Source organism: Balaenoptera borealis, assembly GCF_965194805.1.
Source record: "Balaenoptera borealis genome assembly, chromosome: 12".
NCBI lineage: Eukaryota > Metazoa > Chordata > Mammalia > Artiodactyla > Balaenopteridae > Balaenoptera > Balaenoptera borealis.
In genome coordinates, this window is record NC_138869.1 from 5,969,023 (window position 1) to 5,982,121 (window position 13,099).

General features: G+C 48.2%; 1 protein-coding gene across 1 annotated transcript in view; it reads left to right on the plus strand.

Moving 5' to 3' along the window:
* Positions 1–23: 23 nt before the first annotated feature.
* CNBP (CCHC-type zinc finger nucleic acid binding protein) overlaps positions 24–13,099 on the plus strand; it is a 55,094-nt gene continuing 42,018 nt past the window's right edge. The window contains exon 1 of the mRNA XM_082345328.1: positions 24–672. The gene's annotated coding sequence lies outside the window, so the exon portion shown is untranslated. The remainder of the gene's footprint in view (positions 673–13,099) is intronic.

The window sequence follows — 13,099 nt, forward strand, 5'->3', positions numbered from 1 at the left end:
TCCCTGCCGGGAGGGGCCGGGGCTTAATTCGGGGCCTTACGCCCTCATCTCGGTACATTCGTTCCCGCCTCACTGCCTGTGGCGGGAGTTTAAACGTGCTTTCGGAGGCGAGGCCTTAGCACGCTGGCCCGAGCAGCCGCCCACCTCCGAGGTGCTACCTCTTCTGGTCACCGCCTCCGGGAGGCCCGCCAGCCTCGCCTCACTTCAGCCCCTCCCCTGCCGGATTTCTCTGCCTACCTCGAATCGCCGTCTGACACACTAAGTACATTCTTAACTTTACCGCTTTGACTGTCTTTTATTCCCTGCGGTGGATGATGTTGGCATACAGTAGGTGCTCAGACAATTGTTGCATGAATGGGCTCCTACAGTTCACCTCTGCCCACCCCCCTCACATCCGCTCCCGGTGCGAACTGCTTGGTACTTGGTTAACTTCCAGGGATCTGACTTTAGTGAAAGGTGGGCGCGGCAACGTCAACTTGCTCTTTAAATCTGTGGGTATTTATCGAGCACCTGCTGGATGCGCCGCCTGGCGCTGGGGGCGGGAAAGGACGCGAAAGAGAGACAGACATCGCCCAGGGTTACCTACACCGACCTGGGAAGACACCCCGAGGCCAAGGTGAGGACTTGCGCGACACCGAGACGGAGTCCCCTGGCCCGAGGGGAGGAGTCCAGGTGAGCCGCGGCGCGGGCGGTGCCCAAGGTGCGGGGGGCGTGGACCGCAACGCGCGGGGACCCCGGATGCGCAGGGGCCCCGCCTCTGCAGTCCGGCTTCGCAGAAGCTGGGGCCCGGGGCCCGGGGCCGCGGGGGAGGGTAGGCGGGGGTCTTGCGCCAACGTGAAATTGTCAAGAGCCAAAAAGATGTGCAAAATCTTTAATCAGTAACCCCACCCCTTCCTTATCCGGGGGAAATCATCCAAAGGAAGAAAATCAAGTTGCTCACTGCAGCAGTTTGCAGCAAGATAACTGGAAACACCCTAAATGCCCATCAGTAAGGGGATGATTAAGGGAATTGTGGTGCATCCATCGGATGAAATATTCCACACCCTTATAAAGGGATATTTCTGAGGACTTGGGAGGCAGTATCCAAACCTCTTAAGCAAAATGAGACGTTAAAAGGGAAAAGCAGGGTGTAAAAGTGTTCGTAATTAAGGTGAAATAAGTATGCCTCATGGTTAAAAACCAGAAAAGAACCCCAGAGATTTGCGTTGTTGTGTTAAGATCGTGAAGTACAGGTAAAGTGCGTTGAGATAACTATCCTTTTATATTATGATATTAATTCTATAGAACTATATACCAAGGGCAATTTTTATAATACTTCCTTTTTATAATGAGAATTGTGGGTCGTGAGTCCAGCTTTCTGTATAAGCTAATACGTAATTGTAGTGTTTTTATTATTTTTTAATTGTAATATACATTCTTTTTTAAAAAATATTTGCAAGGTTCATCCATATTACAGCATGTATCAGTACTTCATTCCTTTTTTTTAAAAAAATTTAGTTATTATTTATTTATTTTGGAACCGGGGCCCCCTGCCCTGGGAGTGTGGAGTCTTACCCACTGGACCACCAGGGAAGTCCCTGTAATATACATTCTTCACGATAATTGCTGAGTCCTTTGTAGAAACACAGGATACTGAAAGTACAGGAGAAATTAGGGAATCTGAATAAGATTAGTAGGTTGTACCAATATCAATATCCTGCTTGTGGTATTGTTTTTTTATTAACTTTACTCGTTTTGAAAAATTGAGATATAATCTACATACCTTAAAATTCACCTTTTTATAAATGTACACTTCAGTGGTTCTTAGTATATTCAGACAGTTGAGCGTGCATCACCACTACTTCCAGAACATTCTCACCACCCCAAAGAAATCTGTCTCCATTACTAGTCATTCACCATCCCTCACTCCCCGCCCCAGCCATTGATCTACTTTCTGTCTCTGTGGATTTGCCTGTTCTGGGTATTTCATGTAAATAGTCATACAATGTGGCCTTTTGTGTGTCTGCTTCTTTCACTTAGCATAGTGTTTTCAAGGTTCATGTCACAGCATCAATCAGTATTTCATTCTTTTTCATTGCTGAATTCTATTGCATTTATGAATATATATATATACACACACACACATTTTGTTTATTTAACATTCATCAGTTAATGGACACTTGGGCTGTTTCCACTTTTTGACTCTTGTGAATAATGCTGCTGTGAATACTTGTGTACAAGCTTTTGTGTGACACATGTTTTCATTTCTCTTGAGCATATAAGAGTAGAAATGCTGGTCATATGATAACTCTGTTTAACTTTTTGCAAAACTGCCTGGTTTCCAAAGCATCTGCCCCACTTTATTTTCCCACGAGCAGTGTATTAAAGTTTCCAATTTCTCCACATCTTCAGTAACATTTATTGACTTTTTGATTACAGCCATTCTAGTGGGAGTGAAGTGGTATCTCATTGTGGTTTTGATTTGCATTTTCCTGATGGCTAATGATGTTGAGTATCTTTTTTTTTTAATTAATTAATTTATTAATTTATTTATTTTTGGCTGCGTTGGGTCTTCATTGCTGTGTGTGGGCTTTCTCTGGTTGCAGCGAACGGGGGCTACTCTTCGTTGCGGTGCGCCGGCTTCTCATTGCAGTGGCTTCTCTTGTTGCAGAGCACGGGCTCTAGGTTCATGAGCTTCAGTAGTTGTGGCACGTGGGCTTCAGCAGTTGTGGCTCACGGGCTCTAGAGCGCAGCCTCAGTGGTTTTGGCGCATGGGTTTAGTTGCTCTGCGGGATGTGAGATCTTCCCGGACCAGGGCTCGAACCCGTGTCCCCTGCACTGGCAGGCGGATTCTCAACCACTGTGCCACCCCACCAGGGAAGCCCCGATGTTGAGCATCTTTTCAGGTGCTTTTGGCCATCTGTATTCTTTGAAGAAATGTCTATTCAAATCCCTTGCCCATTTTTAAATTGAGTTATTCATCTTTTTATCATAGAGTTATGAGTTCTTTATATAATCTGAATACTAGGCCCTTATCAGGTATATGATTTGCAAATACTCTGTCTCATTTCATGGGTTGTCTTTTCACTTTCTTTATGGTGTACTTTGAAGCACAAAAGTTTTTTACTGTGATGAGGTGCAATTTATTCATTTTTGTTGTTGTTGTTGCTTATGTTTTTGGTGTCATATGTAAGAAATCATTGCTTGATCCAAGGTCATGAAGATTTATCCCTATGTTTTCTTCTAAGAGTTTTATAGTTTTACCTCTTACATTTAGGTCTTTGGCCCATTTCGAGTTAGTTTGTGTATAAGGTGTGAGGTTCGGTCCAATGTCATTCTTTCGCCATGTGGCCATCCAGTTGTCCCAACAACATTTGTTGAAAAGACTGTTCTTTCTCCCATTGAATTGTGTTGGCACTTTTTTCAAGGGCAATTAACCATAAATGTGTGAATTTATTTCTGGACTCTCAATTCGATTCCATTGATCTATGTACTATAGTATTGCAAGATATTACCATTGGGGGAAACTGGACAAAGGGTAAGAAAGATCTTTCTGCATTATTTCTCACAACTGCAGCTGAATCTACAAGTACCTTAATAAACATTTAATTTAAAAAGGCAGAGATTATTTTAATGGTACCTTCTCACCACCACTACCACCACACAGACACCACACCCCACCCCAAACTAAAAAAAAACTGTTTTGTACTAAGAATTTCCCCAGCCTTCCTCTGAGGTGTCCACTCTTGCCCTCCAGGTGGCACCAACTCTCTCTTTTTACCTCTAGTTTTTCAGAAGCCACAGCAGGAGGAGGTTCTGCCAGGACCTCTCGCCAAGAGCAGGGCCCCTTGCCAGGCCCTGGCTGCCCACCAGCATGATTCCAGGCAGAGTCCTGGGCCTGCCCTGTCTGTCCCCAAGGTAACAGGGAGACTCACGGCTGCCTTTGCTTTAGGGGCGGCTTCTAGCCTTATAAGAGAGTTCTCCCTGTTTCTTCTCTGCTCCCGCTTTGAGAGCATTCATTCATTCACTCACTCACTCATGCGCTCATTCATTCAGCACTTACTGAGGACCCACTATTATATAATGCTTATAAACACAGCCAGTGCTCTAGACATGTAAGTCATTATTAGTAATAAAAATTAGACTTTTTGGGAATTCCCTGGAAGTCCAGTGATTAGGACTTGGCGCTTTCACTGTTGAGGGCCCGGGTTCAATTCCTGAAGCCTCGCAGCGTGGGCAAAAAAAAAAAAAAAAAAAAAAAGCCAAAAGAATTTTAAAAAATTAGACTTTTTAAGGATGAGATAAAGAATATAACCCCCCCTCCCAATGCACACCTTTGCAAACTGTCAAGGGCTACTCTTTAATAAGCTACCATCATTATTGAGGCAGGGGATCACAATGCAAGTGCTGGCATTTAGCAAGGACTCACCAGGGGACAGACACTTCATGTATTTTATCCTTAACCACCAGAAGAAAGTTCAAAGTAAACATCATTATGCTTTCATAGTCACAGAAATGAATCTCAGAGAGGTTACGTCTGTGTCCAAAGGAGACACAGCTGCTGAGTGACAGAGCTGGGTTTCCAAAGACTGCTGCTTCCCTGAACCCCAATCCACCAACTGAGAGGGAGTTTCAGGGTGAAGCCACCTTCAGGAAGCTTTGCCCTGGACACACGGTTATTAGATGGCCACCGAGATACGCTTTCTTACACCATTTCTTTTGAGCCCTTTAGCACAATTCCACTTGCAAACGACTCCTGAATTTATCAAGAGACATTTCCCAGGTAATTTAATATATTTCTTTTTTTTCTGATTGGGATAAAAAGCATATGTATTTGAGGGGAGGGAACATTAGAACAATACAACAAAGTTTTAAAAAAAAGGAGAAAATTGGCCACTTTTTTTCCTTTACTACTTTTTTATTTATATTTGATGCATACGAAAGAGTATATGTTCACATGTAAGTTCTAGAGCATAGCAATGCAATAACACCCAAGAATTCACCTCCCAAGTGCAGACCTAGAACATTACCAATAACCAGAGTCCCCCCGCACTGTCATGCCCTGCCCATGCCCAGAGGTAACTATCATCGTGAGGTTTTAGTTTATTGTCTCCCTGCCTTTTGAAAAAAATCACGTACGTGTAGACGCTTAATGAACCCTGTAGTTTTTGCTCGCTTCTGGGCTTCATGAAAATAGTATCACACAATAGGTAGTGTTCTGTGACTTGCTGTCCTCAGCACTGTCCAAGGTTTATCCTGAGTATGCTTGGCTGTGGTTCATCATTTTCACTGCTATATAATACCCCATTGTGAATAAACCATAACATACTTACCTGTTTTCTTATTGCTGGGCATTTAAATTGTTTCCAGGGGTTTTTTTTGGGGGGGGGGGTGTTAGTAGTTACAGGTGTGTGTTCATTTATTTATTTATTTATTTGGCTGCGTTGGGTCTTCATTGCTGTGCACGGGCTTCCTCTAGTTGCGGCGAGCGGGGGCTACTCTTCGTTGCGGTGCGCGGGCTTCTCACTGCGGTGGCTTCTCTTGTTGCGGAGCGCGGGCTCTAGGCGCGTGGGCTTCAGTAGTTGCGGTGCGTGGGCTCAGTAGTTGTGGCTCTCGGGCTGTAGAGCGCAGGCTCACTAGTTGTGGCGCTCGGGCTTAGTTGCTCTGCGGCATGTGGGATCTTCCCTGACCAGGGCTCGAACCTGTGTCCCCTGCATTGGCAGGCGGATTCTTAACCATTGCGCCACCAGGGAAGACCCGCAAGTATCTTTTTGAATTAGAGTTTTCGTCTTTTCCTGATATATGCTCAGGAGGGGTATTGCTGGATCATATGGTAGTTCTATTTTTAGTTTTTTTTTTTTTAAAGGAACCTGCATGCTGTTCTCTATAGTGGCTGCACCAATTTACATTCCCACCCACACTGTGGGAGAGTTCCTTTTTCTCCACATCCTCTCCAGCATTTATTATTTGTAAACTTTTTGATGATGGCCATTCTGACTGGTGTGAGGTGATACCTCACTGTGGTTTTGATTTGTGTTTCTCTAACGATTAGCAGTGTTGAGCATCTTTTCATGTGCCTGTTGGCCATATGGGTATCTTCTTTGTAGAAAAGTCTATTTAGGTCTTCTGCCCATATTTTGATTGAGTTGTTTGTTTTTTTTATATTGAGCTGTATCGAACAGCACAGTTTTATGTTTTCTTCCAAGGATTTTAAATTTGCCTTTCACATTTAAGTTCTGACTTCATCATAAATTTTTTTTTTTATTGTGTGAGGTAAGGAGTCAATTTCATTTTTTTTCCATTTGGATAATCAATTGCCTAACACATTTTATTGAATAATCCTTTCTTTCCACACTGATTTGCAATGCCATTTTTGCCCCATATCAAACTTCCATTTATATTCTGTTTGTATGTTATCCATCAAGGGCCATCTCTGTGGGTCTGTTTCTGGGCTTCCTGTTCTGTGTCATTGTCAGTCTGTCTATCTCTGTGTCAATTCCGTACCGCATTAATCATCATAGTCAGGATAAGCGTTGATGTTAGTATCTAGGAAGGCAAGTCCTTCCATCTTATTCTCAGAGCATGTCTTGCCTCTGCTTGTTCCATATACAAACCATGGGATTTTAATTAGAATTGAATTAAATCAGGCTTCCCTGGTGGCGCAGTGGTTAAGAATCCACCTGCCAATGCAGGGGACATGGGTTCGAGCCCTGGTCCGGGAAGATCCCACATGCTGCGGAGCAACTAAGCCCGTGCGCCACAGCTACTGAGCCCGCGAGCCGCAACTACTGAGCCCGCGTGCCACAACTACTGAAGCGTGCACGCCTAGAGCCCATGCTCCGCAGCAAGAGAAGCCACTGCAATGAGAAGCCCACACACTGCAACGAGGAGTAGCCCCCACTCACCGCAACTAGAAAAAGCCCGCGCACAGCAACGAAGACCCAACACAGCCAAAAATAAATAAAATAAAAAATAAATATATTTAAAAAAATAAAGGTAACCTTGGTACTTGCATTTCCCCCGGTGTCTCTGACAGGTGCCTGGTACTGTGTTATGGGCTGCACAAGCTCTCTAATTTAATTCTTACGGTCCCCATTTTCCAAGTTCACTGAAGCTTACAGAATTTGATGATTTGCCAAAAGTTGCCCGGGGGAGGCAGCGGAAGAGCCAAAGTTTGAACCCAAGTCTGTCTGACTACAAGTTTTTTTTTTTAAAGATGTATTTATTATTTTTAAATTTTATTTATTTTTGGCTGCATCAGGTCTTAGTTGTGGTGCGTGGGCTTCTCTCTAGTTGTGGCATGTGGGTTTTCTCTTTTCTAGTTGTGGCGTGCAGGCTTCAGGGTGCATGGGCTCTGTAGTTGTGGTGCAGGGGTTCAAAGCGCATGGGCTCTGTAGTTTGTGGCACGCGGGCTCTCTCGTTGAGGCACCCGAGCTCAGTAGTTGTGGCGCACGGGCTTAGTTGCCCTGCGGCACGTGGGATCTTAGTTCCCTGACCAGGGACCGAACCTGTGTCCCCTGCATTGCAAGGTGGATTCTTTACCACTGGACCACCAGGGAAGTCCCCACACCTCTAGCTTTAATGCACCAAAGCGTCTTCCTCTCAGGCATTTAGCTGTTTCCAGTTTCTCCACGTGTAAACAACATTGTGATAAACATCTCTGGTATACATTTTGCCCCTGTTTCCAGAAAGTTCATGTCAGTTTTACTTCCCCAACTAGTTCTAATGTCAGCATTTACCAATCAGTGCCCCCGTTGAACAACCAGCAAGAGAAACTGACATTTCCACAGCCGCTTCTTTGCGCCAGACAGGACGCTAGCTCATTCTCTTATGTTATCTCATTTGATCGTCACGACAACGCCAGGAAACTGAAGCTCAGAGAGGTACATTCATTTGCTCAAGATCACACAGCAAGCTAGGGACACAAAGCAGCCAGAGGGTTAGCAACTTCTTAAAAGCTTCCAGGACTTCCCTGGTGGTCCAATGGTTAAGACTCCGTGCTTCCACTGCGGGGGGCACGGGTTCAATCCCTGGTCAGGGAACTAAGATCCTGCATGCTGTGAGGTGCGGTCCCCCCCCCCCCAAAAAAAGTAGAAAAGCTTCGAGAGGATTCCCCTCACACTGGGAATAAAATCCAGACTCCTCCCCCGTGGCCTGTGAGGCCCTGCATCCTGCCTCACTCTCCTGCCATGGTCCCCTCCAACCTCGCTGGGGTTCTTCCTGTTCCTCCAGCTCTCCGTGACCCTGCCCTGTGGGCAAGGCCTCTGCCCAGCCCGTCCCCCACAGCTTTTATGTGCCTGTTGCTCTCCTGCTGTGGTCAGCTGAAAGGCCACCTGCTCAGAGAGGCGTTCCTGACTTCTGTGGCTAAAGTACCACCCCCTCTCTTATCCACGATCTTGTTTTACTTTCTTCATGGCAATTTATCACTGTCCGGGTTGATCATTTGTTGGCCTGTCGTATTAGTCAAGATTCTCCAAAAAGACAGAAATAATAGGATGTGTATGTTTGTGTGTGTGTATATATAGAGGCAGAGAGACAGAGAGGTTGAGATCTACTGTAAGGAATTGGCTCGTGCAGTTATGGGAGTGGGCAGGTCCCCGAGACCTGCAGGGTGAGTCAGCAATGTGGAGCCCCAGGAGAGCCGATGATGAAGTTCTGGTCCGAGTCCAAAGGTCTGAGGAGGAGGAGAGCTGAGTAGTGGTTTCTGTCTGAAGACTGGCAGTCTCGACTCAGGAAGAGCTGATGTTTCAATTTGAGTCCAAAGGCAGGAAAAAAGCTGATATCTTCGTTTGAAAGGCCGTTAGGCAGGTTTAGTTCCCTCTTATTCAGTTTTTTTTTTTGTTTTACTCAGGCCCTCAGCTGTTTGGGTGAGGCCCACCCACGTTGGGGAGGGCAATTTGCTTTACTCAGTCTGGTGGTTTAAATGTAATCTCATCCAAAAACACCCTCACAGACACACCCAGGGTAATGTTTGACCAGATATCTGGGTGCCCCATGGCCCAGTCAAGTTGACACATAAAGTTAACCATCACACTTGTGTACTGTCATCTCTCCACTTCAGCTGCGAAGGCAGCTCCTTGTCTGGCATATTCCTGACAATTGGCACATAATAAGTGGTCAGTAAATAGCAGTGGGATGAATGAATGACAGAGCCCAGACTCCAGCCCTGCTCTGAGTGACCCCATGTTTATTCTTCTTCTGCAATAAGACATTCCTTCACGTTGATCACTGCTGATTGACTGAAAAGAAAAACTTAACATCTGAAGTCAAATCAGTGTCCGCACGCAAATGCATGGTGTTCTTTTTGTGTGATGAAAGAGCCCCGGACTGGGAGTGTCAGGCAACTCAGCTTCTTGTGGCTTCTCAGTTCCCAAGCAACAAAATTAACACCCATCCTGCTCTTCTCTGGATGTGTGTCTGTAAGCCTGATAGGCCTGCAACAAAGCTTCAAGGTTCCCCAGAGACAGTTTTCCTGTCGCTGCAAAGTAGGAGGAGAAGCAGTCCTCTGCAGGCTCTCACCCTCCAGGAGGGGTGGCGGGGCTGGATTGTTTATTAGTGACTCACCAGGAGCTGGTGACAGTGAATAGAAAGGGTTGAGCACATCTCCACCCGCCAGCAGACTGGAGGACAGTGACAAAATAGTGACAGCTCAATAAACCAACAGGGAGTGCCTGTGATGAGCTCTCCAAGCCCTACACCCACCCCGCGGGGCCCACCAACCTTGGGTTGTACGTGGTTCCGCGGATTTTGTGGTCAGAAAGGCCCCAGAGCAAGTCTGCCTTTGCACGAACAGCTAAAATACACACACATGGTATCGTGGCGTGTACACAAGTCACACTGTGTGACTAAGGCGGGGACACATTTCATGTGCAGGGACCCGGTACTGGCATTCCCCTGGAGGGTGACCCTGGTGCAGCTTGTAAAGGGCCTGGGACTTGGCAACCCCCAGGAAGTTCAGCCCTGGGGCGATATGCGTGTAGTTCACAGTACTGAACAGGACACTTCAAAAGGCTAAGATGGTAAATTTTATGCTACCTGCTTTTCACCACAATAAAAAATAAAAAACCATCCATTTCTTACCCCACAGTTTGTGTGACTAGGAATCTGGGCCCAGCTCAGCCGGGTCCTCTGCTTCAGGCTCTCTCACGAGGCTGCACAGGGGCTGGGGTCTCATCTGAAGGCTGGGGGAAGGTCTTCCAAGATTGCGTGACTGTTGCCAGAATTCAGTTCCTTGTGTGCCACTGGCCCAAGGGCCTCTGTCGTTCAATGGCTTTGGCCAGACGCTGCCCTCGGCCCCTTGCCATGCGGGCCTCTCCACGTCGGCTCACTTCCTTAGAGTGTGCAAACCAGGAGGGCAATAGAGTGAGTCTACTAGTGAGATGGAAGTCAGAATTTTTTGTAATCTAACTACAGATGTGACATCACATCACTTTTGTCATGTCCTACTTGGTAGAATCAAGTAATCAGGTCCAGCCCACGTTCAGAGAGGGCTTTGCACAGGGTTTGCACAGCGGCTCACCCGGCAGACCTCCGCACCTCTGTCAATGGTGCCACCCGGTTGCCTCACTCAGAGACCGAGATCCACCCTCAACACCTTCCTTCCCCGTCTCCACATCCAGTCCATCCGCAGGCTTCTCTGCCTCTCCAGCAGATACATCCAGAGTTCCTGCTTATGGACCCGGCTGTGTGCCTGGCTTCTGGATCAGCAATAACCTGGCAGGCGGGCTCCCTGCCCTCCTCGTGCCCGCAGGTGTGTTGAGGCAGTAGTTTTAAACTTCTTTCCTTAGTTGTAAAGTTAATTTAAAATGGAATTGGGTAAACGAGGACCAAGTGAGCTAAGATGAAGTAATATGCTTCGAGCAGTGTCTGGCACACAGTAAATGCTCAACAAGTCCTAGCTGTGATTGTCGGAGAAAGTGAGAAAAGTTGTAAATGAGAACAAAAGAGGAGGCCGTAGAAGAGGACGGCGTGGCCTCCTCTCCCTGGGTGGGCAGGGAAAGCGTCTCTGAGGAGCCACATCTCGCGCGGAGCCAGAGGGATGAGAAGGAACTGGCCAGGCGAGCATCCCGGGACAGAGCGGGCGAGCATCCCGGGACAGAGCGGGCGAGCATCCCAGGACAGAGCGGGCGAGCATCCCGGGACAGAGCGGGTGGTGCAGAGGCAGAGGGGGTGCCGGTCTGCACTTTGGTGGTGGAGGTGGAGAGAGAGAAAAGAGGGCCCTCGCAGATCTATTTCAGAAGCAGACATGACGTGATTTGCTGGGGTGGGTGAAGCAAGGGGAAGGAAGGGACCAGAGGATGCTGTGTTTCTCACTCTAATTATCCAGTATCACCTACCTCAGTGCTGAAGCCGGGACACCACCGGTTTGGGGAAGGGGGGTTGGATTCCCAGCGGAGAGGCCCAGCAGCCACTTCCCATGTGGTGGCTTGAATCCACCCTGTCTCTCCCTCCCCACTGCCACCCCCGGTCCACGCGCCAGCCTGTCTCTCTGGGCTTCTGCAGTCGCCTCCGCCCTGTTTTACCCCTGGTCCTCCCTCACTCTGCAGCTCCAGTGGCCTCACCCACACGAACCTTCTCCAGTCACTCCCTGGCTAGCAAATGGTCACTTAGTCGAAGAGTTCAGTAGATGCCTATTGACGTGTGGAGCACGCCTAGAGCCTGTGCTCCACAACAAGAGAAGCCACTGCAGTGAGAAGCCTGTGCACCGCAAGGAAAAGTAACCCCCACTCGCCACAAGTAGGGGAAGCCCCGCGCAGCGACAAAGACCCAATGCAGCCAAAAATAAATAAATAAATTTATAAAATCAGCAAAGGAAAAAATGGACAGAGCGGGGTCCAGGAGCGACCAAGTGAGAGCGTCTGGCTGTCCTCACCCAGAGGAGACCTGCAGACAGCACTTAGTTTTCCCAGCGACCATGTGTGACAATATGCACAAAATGTGGCCAACCAGGGAAGCTCATCTGAGCCTCAGAGTTCGGGGTTTTTTTGGAGGGCCAGTCTCGTAGGCAGGGAGCAACCCCATGACTGACCACAGGTATTCGGTCTCCACTACCACCCCCCAACCACATCGAACTAAAACAGTGTGGCCCAAGGCCCCAGGCAAATAAAAATAAGCATTCACCATACATAAATCATATTGTTAGCATTAGCTGTCTGGCGTGGCCCCAGACTCCAGATACACAAAGGCACTCTTACCAGGCGGGATATTCCAAGAGTCTATAGGTTAGCTCCCAGGAGCCAGTCAAGGGCAGTGCTTTCCATGGAATGTGCAGGGTTTGGGCTACCCAAGCCTGCTGAGTTATCCATTTACTACATACTTGATCTGAACACTTACCATGTGTACCAGCCAGGGTCCAGCCAGGAAAACTGAAACCACTGTAGGTATTTCGAACAGACAGAATTTAATACAAGGAGTTGATCTCCCAGGTGATTGAAGGGCTGGGAAGCCACGCAGGAGGCAGGGAACCCAGAAACCAGCAGCAGCAACAGGGAGACCTCTGCTGCCCCAGGACAAGGGGTGGTGTTGCCTGAGCCCAGAGGCTGGCTCAGGTGTGGGGCTGACTGCTGGGCACGGGGGCACAGAGGGAGAGCTGTCGGCAGGTGCCAGAACGACAGAGGAGGGTCAGCTCCCACCCCACCCCCTGCCAGGGAGGAGGGGAGAAGAACCCTGGTTTCTCTCTCCTCCTGCCTGCCCAGCCCCCACTGGCATCTCCCATTGGCTGGACCCAGCTGTGAGCAGGGCGGGGGTTCCCCAGGAAATGACTCAGACACCGGTTACTTAGGGCCTGTTCTAAGGTGCCTGACAATGTGCTAGCCACGCTCACCCACCCCACCCCACCCCGTGTGGCCCTGCCCGAGAACTGCCCTGCAAGCAGATATCGCCTCTGCAATACAGGGATGAGGACGTTTAGGGACTCAGATAAAGAAAAACAGTCTGTGAGGGAGATGGAGCCAGAGGGGCGGAGGAACGGAGATAGGGCTGCGGAGAAGGCACAGAGGGCTTCTGCAAAAACCTTCCAGGCCAGGAAGCATCCCCTGTGGCACCCCCCCCACCCCGAGCCGGCAGAGGTGGAAGAGCGAGGTGCCCCTCCGGCACATTCCGTACTCAGTTAACACAGCTA